Source organism: Panulirus ornatus, chromosome 61 (genome assembly GCF_036320965.1).
Source record: "Panulirus ornatus isolate Po-2019 chromosome 61, ASM3632096v1, whole genome shotgun sequence".
NCBI classification, from domain to species: Eukaryota; Metazoa; Arthropoda; class Malacostraca; order Decapoda; family Palinuridae; genus Panulirus; species Panulirus ornatus.
Window position 1 is genome coordinate 7,087,419 of NC_092284.1, and position 21,004 is coordinate 7,108,422.

General features: G+C 46.2%; 1 protein-coding gene across 1 annotated transcript in view; it reads right to left on the reverse strand.

The window, feature by feature from the left end:
- The window catches only part of LOC139767495 (uncharacterized), a 140,177-nt gene extending 137,783 nt beyond the window's left edge, over positions 1-2,394 (reverse strand). Inside the window, exon 1 of the mRNA XM_071696919.1 lies at positions 1,749-2,394. The gene's annotated coding sequence lies outside the window, so the exon portion shown is untranslated. The remainder of the gene's footprint in view (positions 1-1,748) is intronic.
- Positions 2,395-21,004: the final 18,610 nt, after the last annotated feature.

Genomic DNA, 21,004 nt, shown 5'->3' on the forward strand with positions numbered 1-21,004 from the left:
CCCCTCCTCCCTTCCCCCAGGATCCCCCGCATAGAACACCCCCATTTTACCCCCTGCAACACAAGACCACAATGATAACAGACAAATATTGTGTGTTGTGTATTAGGAGACTTCAACACACCAGTATATACCTATCCAAGCTAAGCCAGTGTTGGCTGGGCCTTACACCCCTTTACTGGCCCTGGAAACACTATGGAAACACTGTGTTGACGTAAGATAATCCCCTCCTCATAGAACACCCCCATTTTACCCCCTGCAACACAAGACCACAATGATAACAGACAAATATTGTGTGGTGTATTGGGAGACTTCAACACACCAGTATATACCTATCCAAGCTAAGCCAACGTTGGCTGGGCCCTACACCCCCTTACTGGCCCTGGAAACACTATGGAAACACTGTGTTGACGTAAGATAATCCCCTCCTCATAGAACACCCTCATTTACCCCCCTACAACACAAGACCACAATGATAACAGACAAATATTGTGTTGTATTTGGAGACTTCAACACACCAGTATATACCTATCCAAGCTAAGCTAGTGTTGGCTGGGCCCTACACCCACCTTTTACTGGCCGTGGCAACACTGTGTTGACGTAGGGCGTGTGTGTACGTGTACCTGTGTGTGTGTACGTGTGCCTGTGTGTGCGTGTGTATGTGTGTAGAACACGGATATAGTGTACACAATAGGACAGTGTGAGTCTGATAGCGGGTTAACGAACCCTGGTCATATTTGTACACCCACATTTCCCCACCCTCCTCCTCCTCCCTCTCTTCTTTCCCCCCGAAGCAACACTGGCTGGCTGGCTGGCTGGGTTGTTGACAGTGATGTATGTGTTGTGTGCTCGCGGGGTTCGAACCATGAAAGGCCCGGTGACGATCGCTGGCCCAGACGTCATGTGTGCACGAAGACCACCTACACAAACCCCCTTCCAGATGTGTGGGTACAAAGTCGACACACTTATACTTTTATAGGACCTCTTACTACACAAAAGGGGCTGTCATAAGTGTCACTTATAATTACTTATAAGTTCTTAACGGAGGGAGGGAGGGAGGGAGGGTGGAGGGAGGGAGGAGGGGTAAACACACAGCTACGACGCCAAACCCTTTTCTAAACTGGTCGTCCCAAAAATAGAAGTGACAGTGAGGAACCCCCTATCCACGGGTCGGCCTTGACGTGGGTTCCTGTGGGCCAGCGATGCTCAGGGTAGGGCCAGGATGTGGCCAAGATCGTGGCCAAGATCGTGGCCACACCAGTATACCACCCACGACCTTACTGAGGGGGCCAAGATGTGGCCAACACTACATGTCTTCCTACGCCAGACTTACAGGTGGGCCAAGGTGTGGCCACACTGGGCCAGGGCTTGGCCAGGGCCAGATGGCTCACACGCTAGGCCAGGGCTTGGCCAGGGCCAGATGGCTCACACGCTAGGCCAGGGCTTGGCCAGGGCCAGATGGCTCACACGCTAGGCCAGGGCTTGGCCAGGGCCAGATGGCTCACACGCTAGGCCAGGCTACATAGCACACGACGAAGAAGAAGAAGACGAACAATCAAAGAGACATTTTTCCATGGTGAAGGTTGGATGGTTTGCAGCGCGCGCGCGCGCCTAGTGCCAAGTGGCGTAGCACTGTCTGCCTCCCAGCGCTGAGGGAGGAGGAGGGAGCGCCAGTCAGGTGGCTCTATAAGGGCGGGAGTCATGAGCATTCGGGTGGGGGCGTGAGCCTAAAGGAGGAGGAAGAGACCTACCTTGAGAAGTGTGAGCAGGTGTGAGGCGCTGGCGGACTGGACGCCTTTTACGGTGGGGGGGTGGGCGGCGCCAGGCAGCCTTACCACGCCCGCACGCCCACCACACACGCCACCACCGCGGCTGCTGCCTCCTCCACCACCACCACAAGCCCCCCAGAAATGTCCCTTGGGGGGGCGCGCGCGGGGGGGCGCGTGGAGGGGCGCGTGCGTGGAGGGGAGGTGGTGATGATGGCCTCTTCTTCTTCTTCTTCTTCTTCCCTCCAGTAAACTGGTGGAGGGAAGGAGGGAGGGAGGGATTACTTTATCACCACTACACGATCACACACGTCCACGTTTGTTGGTCTCCAACACTATGACACAAGCGACGCGCCCCTCTCCACCGCCGAGGGTGGAGTAGCACTGTATTGTCCACGTCGAGTGAGGGAGTGAGGGAGAGAACCAGGGAGAGAGGGAGAGAGGGAGAGAGAGAGAGAGGCGCCCACCCTGTGAGGGAGGGAAAGGAAAGGAGAAGGTAAGTGGTGGTGGAGGAGGACCAGAGTCTTGTGAGGGAGGGAGTGAGGGAGGGAGGGAGGAAGGGGTGTGTGTGTGTGTGTGTGTGTGTTCGTCTTAAGGGAGCAACACACTGCTCGCTGACAGCGTCGCCCAACAACTGAACGTCTCTCCACTCCAGCACAGCCAAGCCCAGGGTCCCTCCACCCTCCCTCCACCCTCCCTCCCTCCCTCCCTCCTCCCTCCCTCCTCCCTCCCTCCCTCCACTCCAGCCCAGCCAGGCCCAGGCCCAGGGTCCCTACACCCTCCCTCCTCCCTCCCTAAACCCATCCTCCCTCCCTCCCTCCCTCTCTCCTCCCTCCTTCCCTCCCTCTACCTCCTCCCTCCCCCACCCTCTCTACTCCCTCCCTCCTCCCACCTCCCTCCACTCCAGCCCAGCCAGGCTAGGCTAGGCCTCTCCTCCCTCCCTCCTCCCTCCCTCCCTCCTCCCTCCCTCCTCTCTCCTCCCTCCCTACTTCTTCCTACCTTCCCTCCCTCCACCTCCTCCCTCCCCCCTCCTCCTTCAGCAGCACCCCACACACACCCCCCTCCCCCCTCCCCCCCATGCTCATCTCTGCAACCCCAGTCGGGGGGGGGAGGGGGGCAGACCTTCCCCCCACACACCCCTACCCTCCCCAACATCCACCCCCTCCCACATCTCTCTCTCTCTCTCTCTCTCTCTCTCTCTCTCTCTCTCTCTCTCTCTCTCTCTCTCTCTCTCTCTCTCTCTCTCTCTCTCTCTCATAAGGGGAAGGAGAGGGGGTGGGGGAGGGAAGGGGGAAGGGGGGAGGGAAGGGGGAGGGAAGGAGAGGGGGGAGGGAAAGGGGGGGAGGGAGGGGGAAGGATTCATAATGGAACCCTGTCGAACATCATCCCCCTCCCCCCCTCCTCCCTCTCCCCCTCCCCCTCCCCCTTCACCCCCCCCCCCAGCCGACCCCCAGAGTCCTGCTACCTGAGCGGGGTGCCAATTTAACCACCTCCTCCCCTCCCCCCTCCCCTCATCCCCTCCCCCCTCCCCTCATCCCCCTCCCCTCCCCTCATCCCCCTCCCCTCATCCCCCTCCCCTCATCCCCGGCCAGGGGAGGGGGGGGAGGGGGGGAGGGTCATGGTCGGGTGCCACACAACACAGCTGGTGAGCAAGGCTACCACCTGGCACGATCCTCCACTACCACCCACTGCCCTACGTGGGTCCACCACCTCCACTACCACCCACTGCCCTACGTGGGTCCACCACCTCCACTACCACCCACTGCCCTACGTGGGTCCACCACCTCCACTACCACCCACTGCCCTACGTGGGTACACCACCTCCACTACCACCCACTGCCCTACGTGGGTCCACCACCTCCACTACCACCCACTGCCCTACGTGGGTACACCACCTCCACTACCACCCACTGCCCTACGTGGGTCCACCACCTCCACTACCACCCACTGCCCTACGTGGGTCCACCACCTCCACTACCACCCACTGTCCTACGTGGGTACAGGACGGTCTGGCATTACCCACATGTTGTACACTGCCCAGGGGGTCATCTCCACCTTCCAGTCCCTCACCTGTGGTCTCCCACCGGGTGTACACTGCCCAGGGGGTCATCTCCACCTTCCAGTCCCTCACCTGTGGCCTCCCACCGGGTGTACACTGCCCAGGGGTCATCTCCACCTTCCAGTCCCTCACCTGTGGCCTCCCACAGGGTGTACACTGCCCAGGGGTCATCTCCACCTTCCAGTCCCTCACCTGTGGCCTCCCACAGGGTGTACACTGCCCAGGGGTCATCTCCACCTTCCAGTCCCTCACCTGTGGCCTCCCACAGGGTGTACACTGCCCAGGGGTCATCTCCAACCTTCCAGTCCCTCACCTGTGGCCTCCCACAGGGTGTACACTGCCCAGGGGTCATCTCCACCTTCCAGTCCCTCACCTGTGGCCTCCCACAGGGTGTACACTGCCCAGGGGTCATCTCCACCTTCCAGTCCCTCACCTGTGGCTTCACATGTTGCCTCCCACAGTGTGACTCCTACTGTCTCACTAGGCCCCAGCACCACTCCAGGTTCTTCAGTCCATCAAGCTTCTAACCCTGTCCCACCCTCTACTGTCTCACTATACCCCCAGCACCACTCCAGGTTCTTCAGTCCATCAAGCTTCTAACCCTGTCCCACCCTCTACTGTCTCACTAAACCCCAGCACCACTCCAGGTTCTTCAGTCCATCAAGCTTCTCAGCGTCACTTTGGAATGGCATCTAATCTGAAAGGAACATCACATCAGTACCATCATCAAATCCTACATCTACCGTCTGTACATCCTTCTTTGCCTCTGAACACTTAACCTCCCTCCATCTGAACTCACGAACGTCTATATAACTTTTATATTCTTCAAAGACACTTATGCCTCCTCTGCCATTTCCTTCTCCTTGTACAATAACTAAAGACTTAATTGATGCAGATAACATACGTGAATCAAAGAAGTATAGAGAATGTTCAAAAGATTGGACCCAACCAGTGTAAAATCCCCTCTCTTCCACAGTAGAAATAAGTGATGACACACACGCACACACACACACACACACACACACACACACACACACACACACGATCATAATTTCTTTATGGCCAACCTGCAGGTGGCTTAACCAACGTCTCATGGTGCGTCTGTATCATCCTCCACTGATTGCATCAAAGGTTTTGAGGATGTGTCTCAGTCGTGGACTCTGAGATGAATCATTGCTGGCTTCGTATGTTCGTTTGAACTTTATGATTTCGCGAGCATGAATGCGCAGATACATGGTTTATCTGAGCACGAATGTGTAGATAAATGGTTTATCTGAACACGAATGTGTAGATACATCGCTTAACACGTATCTGAATGTTTCGTGATCCCAGGATGTTTTCGTGGTCAAGTATATTCCTATGAGTCCACGGGGAAAATGAAACACAATAAGTTCCCAAGTGCACTTTCGTGTAATAATCACATCATCAGGGGAGACACAAGAGAAAAATATAAGTTAAAATGTTAAAAACTATGATCATTGTATTGACTGGAGTAATGCCATCTCAGTTATTAACTCTAACTCTAGTACCAAGAGAAATATCATTGAATCTTCTTTTATTAGATACACAATTATAACCTTGATATTAGTGAAGGTCTATACAAATTGGATACCTTGATTTTGGATAAAATTTGTAAACAATTCACCTTCTTGTCCACATAATAAGTTTATGATACGCTCGTTGTCTGTCTTGGACAATCAAATGTTTACCAAATGGCGTCCTAGCTACGTCTCTTCGTTGTATATCATCAACTGACTGTTATATTTCTCTCTTGTGTCTCCCCTGATGATGATGTGATTATAACACGAACGAGCACTTGGCAACTTATCGTGTTTCATTTTCCCCCATGGACTCATAGGAATATCTTGATCACGCGCAAAATTGTGATCTTTTCCAATATATATATATATATATATATATATATATATATATATATATATATATATATCCTTACCTTTTAGTTCTATACTAATGAGATTTGAAATCTAACTCCATATATGATTTACCAGCTGGGGATATGAATAGACAAAATGCTCATTTCTGGGTCAGACCCCACCAGACCACACCAGACCACACCAGACCACACTAGACCTGGGCTGGGTAGAGCTGGACCCTTTGGTCTCAACTGCAGACCACAGCAGACCATATCAGGGGGGGGGGGTAGAGGGGGGGGGGGGTCGGGGACAGCACCAACCTTCAACAAGGTGTGTGTGTGTGGGGGGGGGGGGGAGGCTGCGTCACCGGGACTGGTCCAGCTGGCGGGCAAGGTCGCCCTATTCAACGTGGGCAGAGGAAGAACATGGGAGCCAGGGGCGTCACCAACACGTGGCACAGACACACACACACACACACACACACACACACACACACACACACACGCACACAGACATTTACGAAGGTGGAGCTGGTGGTTCGAGGTGTCTGGCTGGCCTGGAGCTGGGGGTTCGAAGCGTCTTGCTGGCCTGGAACTGGGGGTTCGAGGCGTCTGGCTGGCCTAGAACTGGGGGTTCGAGGCGTCTGGCTGGCCGGGAGCTGGGGGTTCGAGGCGTCTGGCTGGCCTGGAGCTGGGGTTTCGAGGCGTCAGGCTGGGCTGGAACTGGGGTTTCGAGGCGTCTGGCTGGCCCGGAGCTGGGGTTTCGAGGCGTCTGGCTGACCTGGAGCTAGGGGTTCGAGGCGTCTGGCTGGCCTGGAACTGGGGGTTCGAGGCGTCTGGCTGGCCTGGAACTGGGCGTTCGAGGCGTCTGGCTGGCCTTGAGCTGGGGGTTCGAGGCGTCTGGCTGGCCTGGATGGAAGGAACCCCTGGAATGACTGGACTGGGTAATATACCTCGACTCATCATAATTGCATGATGACTCCACTTCACCATCTGTGAGGGTTTCCACCTGACCCACACTCAGGTGGCACCCACATCCACGTCACCCTCTGTACATAGCTATCTTCATCACCACCTGTTCCAAAGCGTTGTGTACGTCACGAGGAAAAAAAGATTTCTTGTCTTTGTACTCACTAATGATATGCATAGATTGATTTAATTAAGTTTCAGTCTCAAGGTTAATTGCATCACTCCTCCTCGTGTTTGGTCCTCTCTTGTGGGGACTGTGGGACGATTAGATGGGACGATCGGGATATAATAGTATTCTTGGGACTTGGAGGCAATATAATGGTATTCTTGGGACTACAGATTTCGTCTATCCCACTGAGAAATAGTGTCCAACAGGACAATATAAGCCATCATGGTGATATAATCACCATGGCTTTCTGTGAGGGAAAAGATAGGTCATGTTGGGTGGTATAGGGGTCCCGACGGTGATATATGGATGCGAGGCACGGGCCCCCATAGGCATAGATAAAGATATGTTGGAAATGAAATGTCTAAGGACAATATGTAGTGATAACAAGTGTGTCTGAGGGAGTAGAAGAGATCGTGCTGAAATGGTTTGGACATATGGAGAAGATGAGTGAGGAGAGGTTGATCAAGAGGTAGTATATATATATATATATATATATATATATGCGTCAGAAGTTGAGGGAACAAGAAGGCCGACGTTGAGATGGAAAGATGGAGTGTAAAACCCTCAGAGTGACCGAGGTCTGAGCATGCAGGAGGGTGTGAGGCGTACATGGGATAGGACGATTTGGAGCTTTGTGGTATACGGGGGGAGGCGACGTGCTGTCATTTGGCTATGCCTTGGCATATGAAGCGTGGAGCGCAAACCATGGAAAGGTCTATGGGCAGGGCTGTAGATGGAGAGCTGTCATTTCAGCACATCATACATTCCAACAAGAAAATGGAAGTGAGCGAATGAGGCCATACTTCGTCTGTTCATGGCGCTACCTCGATAACGCGGGTAACAGCAAACAAGCATAAAGGAAATTGGAAAGAAAAAAAGAAATACTTAAACGCGGATTCGAACCGCTGTACATACACTTATAGGTGTTACCGTACTCCTCCTGCTCAAGGTAACACCGCGATTGAAAAGTCACCATATGGCGAGGCTGCGCCACTTCTCGCCTTAAAGGAAACCACACTTCCCTGCTACTGGAAGGAGCATCTCCAACACCAGTGGGTAACAGCACCTCCAACAGCAGTAGGTAACAGCATCTCCAACAACAGTAGGTCACAGCATCTCCAACAACAGTAGGTAACAGCATCTCCAACAACAGTAGGTCACAGCATCTCCAACAGCAGTAGGTAACAGCATCTCCAACAACAGTAGGTAACAGCATCTCCAACAACAGTAGGTAGGAGCAGGAAGCCACGGACGTCAGCAGGGGGTAAGCAGCTAAGCGAAGCGGGATGAGTGTGTAACAGACCATACCCAAGTTGTTTTTCCCTTCCTACCTCCTCTCTCTCTCTCTCTCTCTCTCTCTCTCTCTCTCTCTCTCTCTCTCTCTCTCTCTCTCTCTCTCTCTCTCTCTCTCTCGGAGTTCCGGCCGCAGTGGCTGTCTGGGCTCAACTGGCATCCCCCCAAGACCCCCCAAACCCCCTAACCCCACCTCCCGCCCACCTACGTCTGGCGTCTTCCTCTCGTTTTCTATACGCCCGATTCAGACTACATGGGTAACTCGTGTAAACGTTGCGGTGGTTGCCCGTGTTCCGTACGCGTGATAAGTTAGGTTACAACGACTCGGTGATTGAGAGAGAGAAGAGAGAGAGAGAGAGAGAGAGAGAGAGAGAGAGAGAGAGAGAGAGAGAGAGAGAGAGAGAGAGACAGCTCTGTACCGTAGCCATGTTTTTTTTTTTCTTAATTTGGTTCGTTATTTACTTTGTTGACATCTGTTGTTATTATTGTTATTGTTAGAGTTCTCATCATCCAACTCTGGTTATGAAAAAGTTTTTATCTTCGTATTTTAAGATGGTGTTGGTAAACCATTAAATTTATATAGATTTCTATAGTGTGAAAAGACGCTTCCGTCTATCCTGCTCCCATTCTATACACACAGCGAGGATGATGCATGATGACTAACCCCCACCTAATGCGCAGTTGCCAAACGTTTCCATTTCCCGTTGGCAAAAACTTCATCAATTTCCTTAAGTGGATAGAAAGGGTTGACCACTGCGGTGAAATGGTTGACCACTGCGGTGAAATGGTTGACCACTGCGGTGAAATGGTTGACCACTGGGGTGAAGTGTTTTCGGGAAAACACTTCAGTGTTGAGTGGGAAGGCTCTGTCGGCAATATAGGAGGTATGGGGTGGAAACTATGGTGGGGTGAGTGATCACACCACTGAACAATGTCATCTGCCGTTCTGGCTATGATAACCAACGAAGGAGGGAGTGTTGGTGGTGAGGGAGGGTGTAGTAGCCAGGGAGGGAGTGTTGGCGGTGATGAAGGGTGTAGTAGGGAGGGAGGGAGTGTTGGTGATGAGGGAGGGAGGGAGTGTTGGTGGTGAGTCATTTCTTTTCTTTGATAATTACAATATTTATGGTTTTCTTCACGCCATTCTCTCGCCTTATTGAAAATTATAGAAAATGTTTGTTTACATTTCAGATGTCATCCGCGGGGGATTTCTCACTATTCCGTTCATATATGAGAGGTAAGTGATCATTTGTGTATTAATATTTCCATGTAGCTCCCATCCTAACTCTTATTCGCCCTCTTTTTCAGCCCCTGCACAACTTTGGACTACTTTCTCTTGTACATTTCCTAATCAGTCGCTTTCCTTTACCGCAGATAAACTTCACATAACTCTCTTCTCTTTATTAACGAACATCAACTCCTTTTCCTACTTTTGAAATTATGACAATAAAGGAATAAAGAATTCTCGGTAGCTATTTGTCACTTGAAAGAATTTAAAACCAGGTCGGAATTTAATTGCCTTTGGCCCAGATTTAATTCGGAAAAATATGTTCGAGCATTTTGATTAGGGCGTGTAATATAGGCATTTAACTCTTGTCTACAGGACAAATGGTATTTCAATTCCATCTATAAACATTTGTTTTACTTAAAGTCACAAAATAATGTTTATGAACTTGAAATACGAGAGTGAAGTTGAAGAAAATCGAGACAAGCGAATCTAATTATTACACCTTCAGAGCAACAGTGAACTTCTTCGCTGGGGAAGAGAAAGTTTTATAAAGAAAAAAAAGATATATGGAACATCGAGAGACTTTGGAAAAACCATGTGAGAAAGTAGGTATGTAAGTTTAATGGGAAGATCCGAGGTTGCATCGTGCATGAGTATATTCAAATGATGTTGTGAGATTTGATAATGAACGTAAGGCAACTGCTGGAAATAAGGGATTGTAGGAATGACTGGTTTGAAATGAATGTGGAATTGGGTTGTGTGATGTTATTATTATTCTTTAATGTCTATCTATGGACTGGGTATTGCAGGAAGGCAGGGAGGCGTAGTTGTGGGTGGGAGAAAAATGAATGTATTCACGGTTGCTATATGTAGATGATGCCGTGTTGGTAATCCAATTCCAATCAGAGATGGATCGAATGATAGGAAATAGGATAATGAGAGTCAGTGGAAATAGGATTTATAATTCAGTTATTTCTTAATTAATGGAAGATCATTGTGTTGGATCAGTGCCCCTAAGAGCGGAGCTGACATCTATTGGCGAAATAGACATTAGTGTGGATGATTGGATTAATTTGGATGATAAATAAGAAGTTGAAGTTGAAGATAAAGACATGTAAGAGAGGAAAAGGAAAGAATGGGAGTTTACATTGTAAAATCTGGGTCAGAGGAAAACTTCTTTGGCATAAAGTGAGCCAGATGGCAACATGGTGGAATGACTGTCCTCACACTGATATGTATTAATGGGAAACCCAGATGTGTTATTTTGAAATTCCATCGTGTATCATAGCTGGAATGATGATAGATAGGATAAGGATGTGGGAAGGTTGGTGTGTGGTGCAGAAATAGATAGGTAGATGATGTGGGGAGAAATAGGGAGAGAAAAAAGGAGGAGTTGCAGACATGACCTTAGAGGTGCAAGAATGCGAGGATGTAAGAATGGAATGGTGGTGGAGAGGGTAGACGAGAGCCCGTGCATCGGATGCAGTGGGACGTGTGCGTTGTGTATGTTGGTGACGAATGAAATTAAACGTTTAACGTAAAAGAAAACGGAAATACAAAGGTAAAAGAGGTACTTATATAATGTGTGAAGGTCCATGTAGGGCCAGGGTGTGTGTGTGTGTGTGTGTGTGTGTGTGTGTGTGTGTGTGTGTGTGTGTGTGTGTGTGTCCCGGAAATAATGTAGACTCTGGATGTTCCTCATCCACCTGGAATTTAGGAATACATAGATAGATAGGTAGATAGATAGATAGATAGATAGATAGATAGATAGACGGATAGATAAGTAGAGAGAGAGAGAGAGAGAGAGAGAGAGAGAGAGAGAGAGAGAGAGAAGTAGAGAGATAGAGAGATAGATAGATAGATAGACGGGTAGATAAGTAGATAGATAAAGAGATAGATAGATAGATAGATAGATAGATAGATAGACGGATAGATAAGCAGAGAGATAGAGAGATAGAGATAGATAGATAGATAGATTCATACCGATAGACAGTCACCCATGACAGTTGCCTCTGTCAAACGTCTGTCTAAACTGACCATCTGACAACCCTATCCTGTGGTCGACCGTCAGCCGCTACATGAAGAAGGTGGGCAAAAACAACAAGATTGTGATATACGGGGGGCGAAAAAAAAAAAGAACACCACATAAGACTAGTTTGGACGCCCACCTGTACAGGCCCTGTCCTCCACGCCCACGTGAGCAGTGTAGCGCCACGAACTTCCCTGTCTTGCTACACACACACACACACACACACACACACACACACACACACACACACACAGAGGAGCCAGTTTTCTTTGACAGTGTACTGCTGTAAATGATGTCCTCGTGATGTTTATCTCGTGTAAATGATGTCTTCGTGATGTTATCTCGTGTAAATGATGTCCTCGTGATGTTATCTCGTGTAAATGATGTCCTCGTGATGTTATCTCGTGTAAATGATGTCCTCGTGATGTTTATCTCGTGTAAATGATGTCCTCGTGATGTTTATCTCGTGTAAATGATGTCCTCGTGATGTTTATCTCGTGTAAATGATGTCCTCGTGATGTTTATCTCGTGTAAATGATGTCCTCGTGATGTTATCTCGTGTAAATGATGTCCTCGTGATGTTATCTCATGTAAATGATGTCCTCGTGATGTTTATCTCGTGTAAATGACGTCCTCGTGATGTTATCTCATGTAAATGATGTCCTCGTGATGTTTATCTCGTGTAAATGATGTCCTCGTGATGTTTATCTCGTGTAAATGATGTCCTCGTGATGTTATCTCGTGTAAATGATGTCCTCGTGATGTTATCTCATGTAAATGATGTCCTCGTGATGTTTATCTCGTGTAAATGACGTCCTCGTGATGTTATCTCATGTAAATGATGTCCTCGTGATGTTTATCTCGTGTAAATGATGTCCTCGTGATGTTTATCTCGTGTAAATGACGTCCTCGTGATGTTATCTCATGTAAATGATGTCCTCGTGATGTTTATCTCGTGTAAATGATGTCCTCGTGATGTTTATCTCGTGTAAATGATGTCCTCGTGATGTTTATCTCGTGTAAATGATGGCCTCGTGATGTTTATCTCGTTGCCTTTCCCGCCATTGGTCGACGCTCCCAGTGGCCTAACCTCTGCGTCAACATCGGAGGAAAGAGATGTTTTCGTGAGCCAGACACGCCAGGATGTTCATGGAGATTCGTGAGCGTTGAGTGAGACGCTCGAACCCACGAACACGACATACGAATTGGTTAGTCACACACAGCCTCTAACCCCCCCCCCCCTTATCCCCCCCAACTACCCACCCCCACCCAACAAACACGTAAACAAAACATCATTATTTTGTTTTTATTTGGCTTTGTCGCTGTCTCCCGCGTTAGCGAGGTAGCGCAAGGAAACAGACGAAAGAAATGGCCCAACCCACCCCCATACACATGTATATGCATACACATGTATATACATACACGTCCACATACGCAAATTTACATACCTATACATCTCAATGTACACATATATATACACACACAGACATACATATATACACATGCACACAATTCACACTGTCTGCCTTTATTCATTCCCGTCGCCACCCCGCTACACATGGAATACCATCCCCCTCCCCCCACATGTGTGCGAGGTAGCGCTAGGAAAAGACACCAAAGGCCCCATTCGTTCAAACTCAGTCTCTAGCTGTCATGCAGTAACGACCGAAACCACAGCTCCCTTTCCACATCCAGGCCCCACACAACTTTCCATGGTTTACCCCAGACGCTTCACATGCCCTGATTCAATCCACTGACAGCATGTCAACCCCGGTATACCACATCGCTCCAATTCACTCTATTCCTTGCCCTCCTTTCACCCTCCTGCATGTTCAGGCCCCGATCACACAAAATCCTTTTCACTCCATCTTTCCACCTCCAATTTGGTCTCCCTCTTCTCCTCGTTCCCTCCACCTCCGACACATATATCCTCTTGGTCAATCTTTCCTCACTCATTCTCTCCATGTGCCCAAACCATTTCAAAACACCCTCTTCTGCTCTCTCAACCACGCTCTTTTTATTTCCACACATCTCTCTTACCCTTACGTTACTTACTCGATCAAACCACCTCACACCACACATTGTCCTCAAACATCTCATTTCCAGCACATCCATCCTCCTGCGCACAACTCTATCCATAGCCCAGGCCTCGCAACCATACAACATTGTTGGAACCACTATTCCTTCAAACATACCCATTTTTGCTTTCCGAGATAATGTTCTCGACTTCCACACATTCTTCAAGGCTCCCAGGATTTTCGCCCCCTCCCCCAGGTTAATGGCGTTATTCTATCAATAGAGTTTGACCTTAGGTTAATCTACAAGTCCCACACTGGGATTAATGACCCCTTAATTTGGGATCAAGTCGGGACTTGTGTATGTAGACTTCATGGAATATCTGAGAGGACACATTCCCTCCCACTTGCTGATCCCCAATTGGGGCCTTGCAGGTAGGCCGGGTATGCCCAACAGATGATGTCATGGGATTGGGATGAATCAGGGAAGATTAGGGACCAAAGGCCCAACATTTAGTCCCTAATCTGACGAGACATTAGGACGAGACTTGGCCACGAGACATCACTGAGTGAGAGACGAAGTTGCGTCCTCGTCGAAGTTTGAACTCCACTCGCCCACACCGGGATCCTTCTGGGACTAGCCTTGGTGCCCAAGCACTCTCCTGGGATCTGTGGGAGGGAGTTTGTGGTCCCGTGGGACTCCTGGGACTGCTGGGACTGCCTTTTGGGACCTCCAACGTGCTCTCGTCAACATCCCATTACCACACAGGGTCGCCTGGTGTGCGTGGGAAGACGGAGGACCAACCATGCCACTTGTCTGTATCGCAGGGCGTGTGTGGGCGTGGGTGTGGGTGTATGTGGGTGCCAAGAGCCTGCCATAGGGTGTAGGTAGGTCCCTGTGTAGCGGGGTGTAGGTGGGACGCCCACGAGCTGATGTAACTCGAAGTTGAGGAAGTAATTGGACATGACACCCAACCATACGACTCCAAGCTACACCCTCGTATAAGACAAGCGGATTCCTATACTAACTACACCTCTGTGTATCTGTGTGTGTGTCCTACAGAGCACAGAGCATTGCCACCTACACCTTACAACCCGTAGCGACTCCACCCACTCCATAAACGGAGCGACAGACATGTGTGTGTGTGTGTGTGTGTGTGTGTCTTCCACAACCCACGTCGCGAGATGCCCCCGTGGAAACACAACCCTGAGTTATGAAACACAACTGCTCCTTCCAAAAGGAATTATGATACAGTAGAGGTAGCCATGATGATTATACACATTACTGGCTTACGTTTCTGTGATCAATAATCCACCAGTGTTGTGGTTGTAATTCATAAACAACATGAGGATCATTAAACAACACGTAGTTAATTCAATGTATGTCAGTCTACAACCTACTTCGAAGTTCCGGGTTGTGTACTGGAGAGGACTCACGAATGATGTAACTAAACCACCAGTAAGGTGATTAAGTACTTAATTGTGTTAGCTGGGTGGTTAGTCTTCCTGGAGTAGTTTATGTATAGTCCAGCCAATCAGTGCTCACGTAATTGAGTCATTTGGATTGTGGTGAGTAGTTTAGCGGCTCGTGAGGTCGTACCAATGGCCAATCAGCTCTCAGAAGCAGGAGTAATAGCTATAGAAGAGAGAGAGAGAGAGAGAGAGAGAGAGAGAGAGAGAGAGAGAGAGAGAGAGAGAGAGAGAGAAGTAACATTGGTGGGAAACAGACTTTGATTGTCACATTAAAAGAAGTTGCCAAGTCAGACTACTTTAGATATTTGACTTTAGAAAGTAATTAGAATTAGAAACTCCCTTAGATATATGAACAGAATCCTATATAGAGATAAACCACAAGATTAAAAACATAAATCTAACATTTATTTATTTATTCAAACATAAATCTAACATTTATTTATTTATTTAAACATAAATCTAACATTTATTTATTTAAACATAAATCTAACATTCATTTATTCATTTAAACATAAATCTAACATTTATTTATTTATTTAAACATAAATCTAACATTTATTTATTCATTTAAACATAAATAACATTTATTTATTTATTTAAACATAAATCTAACATTTATTAATTTATTTAAACATAAATCTAACATTTATTTATTTATTTGGGCTAGACTTAGCCATTTCTCTGATGGGGACTTTCCAAAATAAAATATAACCAAATATATTCAATTTTGGTTGTGAGGTGGGATGACAGAGCCATCCAAGAGGGAAGGGTTGTAGAAGGGTTGTAGAAGGGTTGTGGTAATAATAACACAATATATATTTGCCTGCATGCCCAGGCCCCTGGGCATGCAGGAGGGTGAAAGGAGGGCAAGGAATAGAGTGAATTGGACCGATGTGGTATACCGGGGTTGACGTGCTGTCAGTGGATTGAATCAAGGCATGTGAAGCGTCTGGGGTAAACCATGGAAAGCTGTGTAGGTATGTATATTTGCGTGTGTGGATGTATGTATGTACATGTGTATGGGGGTGGGTTGGGCCATTTCTTTCGTCTGTTTCCTTGCGCTACCTCGCAAACGCGGGAGACAGCGACAAAGCAACAAAAAAAGAAAAAAAAAATATTTGCCTGGCTGGGGCATCTCGTGCCTGACCAGAACTGGTTTAAATTGCAATGACATGACTCACACCTGAAGCAGGAGAAGATGAAGAGGATTTCAGAGAAGTGGATGAAAGCAGACTTTGAGTCATCAGTGTGTGAGTGGACTGAGTCTTTATATAAGACTTTGAGTCATCAGTGTGAGTGGACTGTCTTTATATAAGACTTTGAGTCATCAGTGGGACTGAGTCTTTATATAAGACTTTGAGTCATCAGTGGGACTGAGTCTTTATATAAGACTTTGAGTCATCAGTGTGTGAGTGGACTGAGTCTTTATATAAGACTTTGAGTCATCAGTGTGAGTGGACTGTCTTTATATAAGACTTTGAGTCATCAGTGGGACTGAGTCTTTATATAAGACTTTGAGTCATCAGTGTGTGAGTGGACTGAGTCTTTATATAAGACTTTGAGTCATCAGTGTGTGAGTGGACTGAGTCTTTATATAAGACTTTGAGTCATCAGTGTGTGAGTGGACTGAGTCTTTATATAAGACTTTGAGTCATCAGTGTGTGAGTGGACTGAGTCTTTATATAAGACTTTGAGTCATCAGTGTGTGAGTGGACTGAGTCTTTATATAAGACTTGAGTCATCAGTGTGTGAGTGGACTGAGTCTTTATATAAGACTTTGAGTCATCAGTGTGTGAGTGGACTGAGTCTTTATATAAGACTTTGAGTCATCAGTGTGAGTGGACTGAGTCTTTATATAAGACTTTGAGTCATCAGTGTGTGAGTGGACTGAGTCTTTATATAAGACTTTGAGTCATCAGTGTGTGAGTGGACTGAGTCTTTATATAAGACTTTGAGTCATCAATGTAAGTGGACTGAGTCTTTATATAAGACTTGAGTCATCAGTGTGAGTGGGCTGAGTCTTTATATAAGACTTGAGTCATCAGTGTGAGTGGACTGAGTCTTTATATAAGACTTGAGTCATGAATGTGAGTGGACTGAGTCTTTATATAAGACTTTGAGTCATCAGTGTGAGTGTACTAAGTCTTTATATAAGACTTGAGTCATCAGTGTAAGTGGACTGAGTCTTTATATAAGACTTTGAGTCGTCAGTGTGAGTGAATTGAGTCTTTATATAAGACTTGAGTCATCAGTGTGAGTGGACTGAGTCTTTATATAAGACTTGAGTCATCAGTGTGAGTGGACTGAGTCTTTATATAAGACTTGAGTCATCAGTGTGAGTGGACTGAGTCTTTATATAAGACTTGAGTCATCAGTGTGAGTGGACTGAGTCTTTATATAAGACTTGAGTCATCAGTGTGAGTGGACTGAGTCTTTATATAAGACTTGAGTCATTAGTGTGAGTGGACGGAGTCTTTATATAAGACTTGAGTCATGTTCAATGACAGAGCAAAAAGAGGAGTGGTTGAATGTTCCACAGACGCACATATACATACCTATACATTTCAACGTATACATATATAAACATACACAGACATATACATATACACACATGTACTTAATTCATCCTTGTTGCCTTTATTCATTCCCGTCGCCACCCCGCAACACATGAAATGACAACCCCCTCCCCCTCACTTTTTTTCGACAGTGAAGAATTACATAACTGCTAGAGATGAATGAAATAGTACACGTTTTGTTCAGATGGTAGCTTTACACTGTCCCTCAGGGATTCCATTAAACTCATAAAAACTGAGTGATTGTAAATCCATATCATGCTCTTTAGTTACAGACAATCACGAAGGAATTTCATGCTTGTAGTCTTGTGATGTCTTATATAAGCTCCACTTCTTTCTACCAAAATAAAACTCAAGTAATGAGAATTTGGTTAACCTTAGAGAAAAGAAACAATAATGATTTTAGTGTTATTGTATATATTTCTCTCCGTATTCTACCTCATGTATTGTATGACTATGGGAACATAAACTAGGACATGAAATTTTCTCCAACCTACGGTAGGAGAGTGCTTGTGGCATCTGTGGTTTTTTCTTTTCTTTCACACATCTCCGTTGTTTCCCACAAAAGTAAAGTAGTACCTGGAATAGATGAAGGAATGGCCTAATTCACCTTCTAACTGTTGTGCATAATGCACTAAAACTAGAGCCCCATATCCACAACTAAAATCCAAAAGGTCTTCAGTGGTTTCATCTCACTACTTCCCATCTACCTGGTTCCACCCATGAACAGCACGTCAACCACTGTGTACCACGTTGCTCCGGTCAGTTCTATACCTCATGCTCCTCACTTTCCTGAATGTTCAAGCCCCAGGCAGTCACAGTATATTTCACCCCATCCTCGTTCATTTTTTCAAATAAATAATAAACTTCTTCTTGTAAGTGATACACGTATATATATGTGAATGATAAATATGTGTAGTATGCTTAGTACATGGCATGAAATTATGCCTTGAGAGAAACCATAAAGTGTTATGAGCTAAGGCATTTATGTACGTGAAATCATATCTAGATAAACAACAACTGTATTATATTAAGTGCCCACCTCTCTCAGTGTGGTCCTTCTAAAAGTACATCACTATGGAGAAAATCATACTCTTTTTGGTTTTTATCTATCTTTTTCTCTCATACCTGATTGCCATTTTCCACATTAGTTAGGCCGTGCCAGGAACAGACAAAGAAAGGCTGCATTTGCTCATAGCTGTCATTTAAAATACACCAACCAGGTCCCACAGACCTTTACATGATTTTCCCCAACTGTTTCACACACCCTAGTTTAGGCCATTGACAACACATTGAACCCTATGTAACACATCATTCCAACTCACTCTACCCCATGCACGCCTTTCATCCTCGCACATGTTCAAGCCCCAGTCGCTCAAAATCTTTATTACTCCATCATTCCATCTCAAATTTGATCTCCCCCTTCTTCCTCTTCAGCTCTCTTAACCACATTACACCTCAATGTTGGGTGATAACTCAAGGCAATCATTTGCTGGAAAGAGGTGACATCCAACATGAAATATAAAGTATACTGTATAATGTCAATGAAGGGATAAATAAAATAATGCATAGAAAATTATACAATTCTAAAATATAGTACAGCACACAGCAAGAATGAGCAATCATACCAATTATCATTAGCTAGCAAATGATCGCATCAACCAAGGCAGCCAGTTCAGGACATAAGTTAGTGGACATACAAGCTGCATTCTTACACTAATATTGAATATAACCTCGTAAATTCATAACTAGCATGAGTGGAAAGTGCCCAAGTGAGTATACAATGAGATTTCCCATGGTGGCATGCAAGACTAACACATTGCATTTCTAGTTAAGAGGAGCAGAAATAGCATCAGCTTGAGGTAGACATTTTGGGGGAATTTGATGCTGGACCACAGTGATGATATCGCCAGTCCTTAGCTTGTCCACTACATGAACAACATTCCTTTTCCCTTGTCTCTTCTTTTTCCCTCTCACAATCTCTGTATATTTCAATTAAGGCCTGGCCTTGACGAAAGCTTTCGTCTATGACTGAAGCCTCTAATATGAAAAAGTGCTATTTCTATTACTGGTCTCTTATGCAATGTTTCTTATCTACATATTTAGATTAATATGGTACCTGCATTGTACTGTAATGGCATTCTATTCATATTTTTGCATGAAAATTAGGTTAAGAAATTCCCACAAGAACATAACACCCTTCATCTCATGGAATCCTATAGTAAAATGTGATTCACTTTCCAGTGATTCTATTATCTATAGTTTAAAGGATGTGTTTCTAACATCATACAGGAATAAGATGTATAGTGGTTAACTGGTATATGCTATAGCCTTTTCTAATTACCTCTATATTATTATTATTATTATTATCATTATTATTGTTATTATTGTTATCATTATCATTATACTTTGTCACTGTCTCCCACATTAGCAAGGTAGCACAAGGAAACAGATGAAAGAATGGCCCAACCCACCCATATACACATGTATATACATACACATCCACACATGCACGTATACATAACTATACATTTCAACGTATACATATATATATACATACACAGACATATACATATATACACATGTACATAATTCATACTTGCTGCCTTTATTCATTCCCATTGCCACCCTGCCACACATGAAATGACACCCCCATCCCCTAGCATGCACATGAGGTAGTGCCAGGAAAAGACAACAAAGGCCACATTTATTCACATTCAGTCTCTTGCTGTCATGTATAATGCACCGAAACCACGACTCCCTTTCCACATCCAGGCCCCACAAAACTTCCCATGGTCTACCCTGGATGCTTCACATGCCCTGGTTCAATCCATTGACAGCAAGTCGACCTCGGTATACCACAGCGTTCCAATTCACACTATTCCTTGCACGCCTTTCACCCTCCTGCATGTTCAGGCCCTGATCGCTCAAAATCTTTTTCACTCCATCTTTCCACCTCCAATTTGGTCACCCACATCTCCTTGTCCCCTCCACCTCTGACACATATATCCTATTTGTCAATCTTTCCTCACTCATTCTCTCCATGTGACCAAACCATTTCAATACACCCTCTTCTGCTCTCTCAACCACACTCTTTTTATTACCACAAATCTCTCTTAACCTTTCAATACTTGCTCGATCAAACCACCTCCTACCACATATTGTCCTCAAACATCTCATTTCCAACACTTCCACCATCCTCCGCACAACCCTCTCTATAGCCCAAGCCTCACATCCATACAACTTTGTTGGAACCACCATTCCTTCAAACATAACCATTTTTGCTTTCTGAGATAATGTTCTTGCCTTCCACACATTCTTCAACGCTCCCAGAACTTTCGCCCCCTCTCCCACCCTGTGACTCACTTCCGCTTCCATGGTTCCATTCGCTGTCAAATCCACTCCCAGATATCTATAACACTTCACTTCATCCAGTTTTTCTCCATTCAAACTTACCTCCCAATTGACTTGTCCCTCAACCCTACTGTACCTAATAACCTTGCTCTTATTCACATTTACTCTCAGCTTCATTCTTCCACACACTTTACCAAACTCAGTCACCA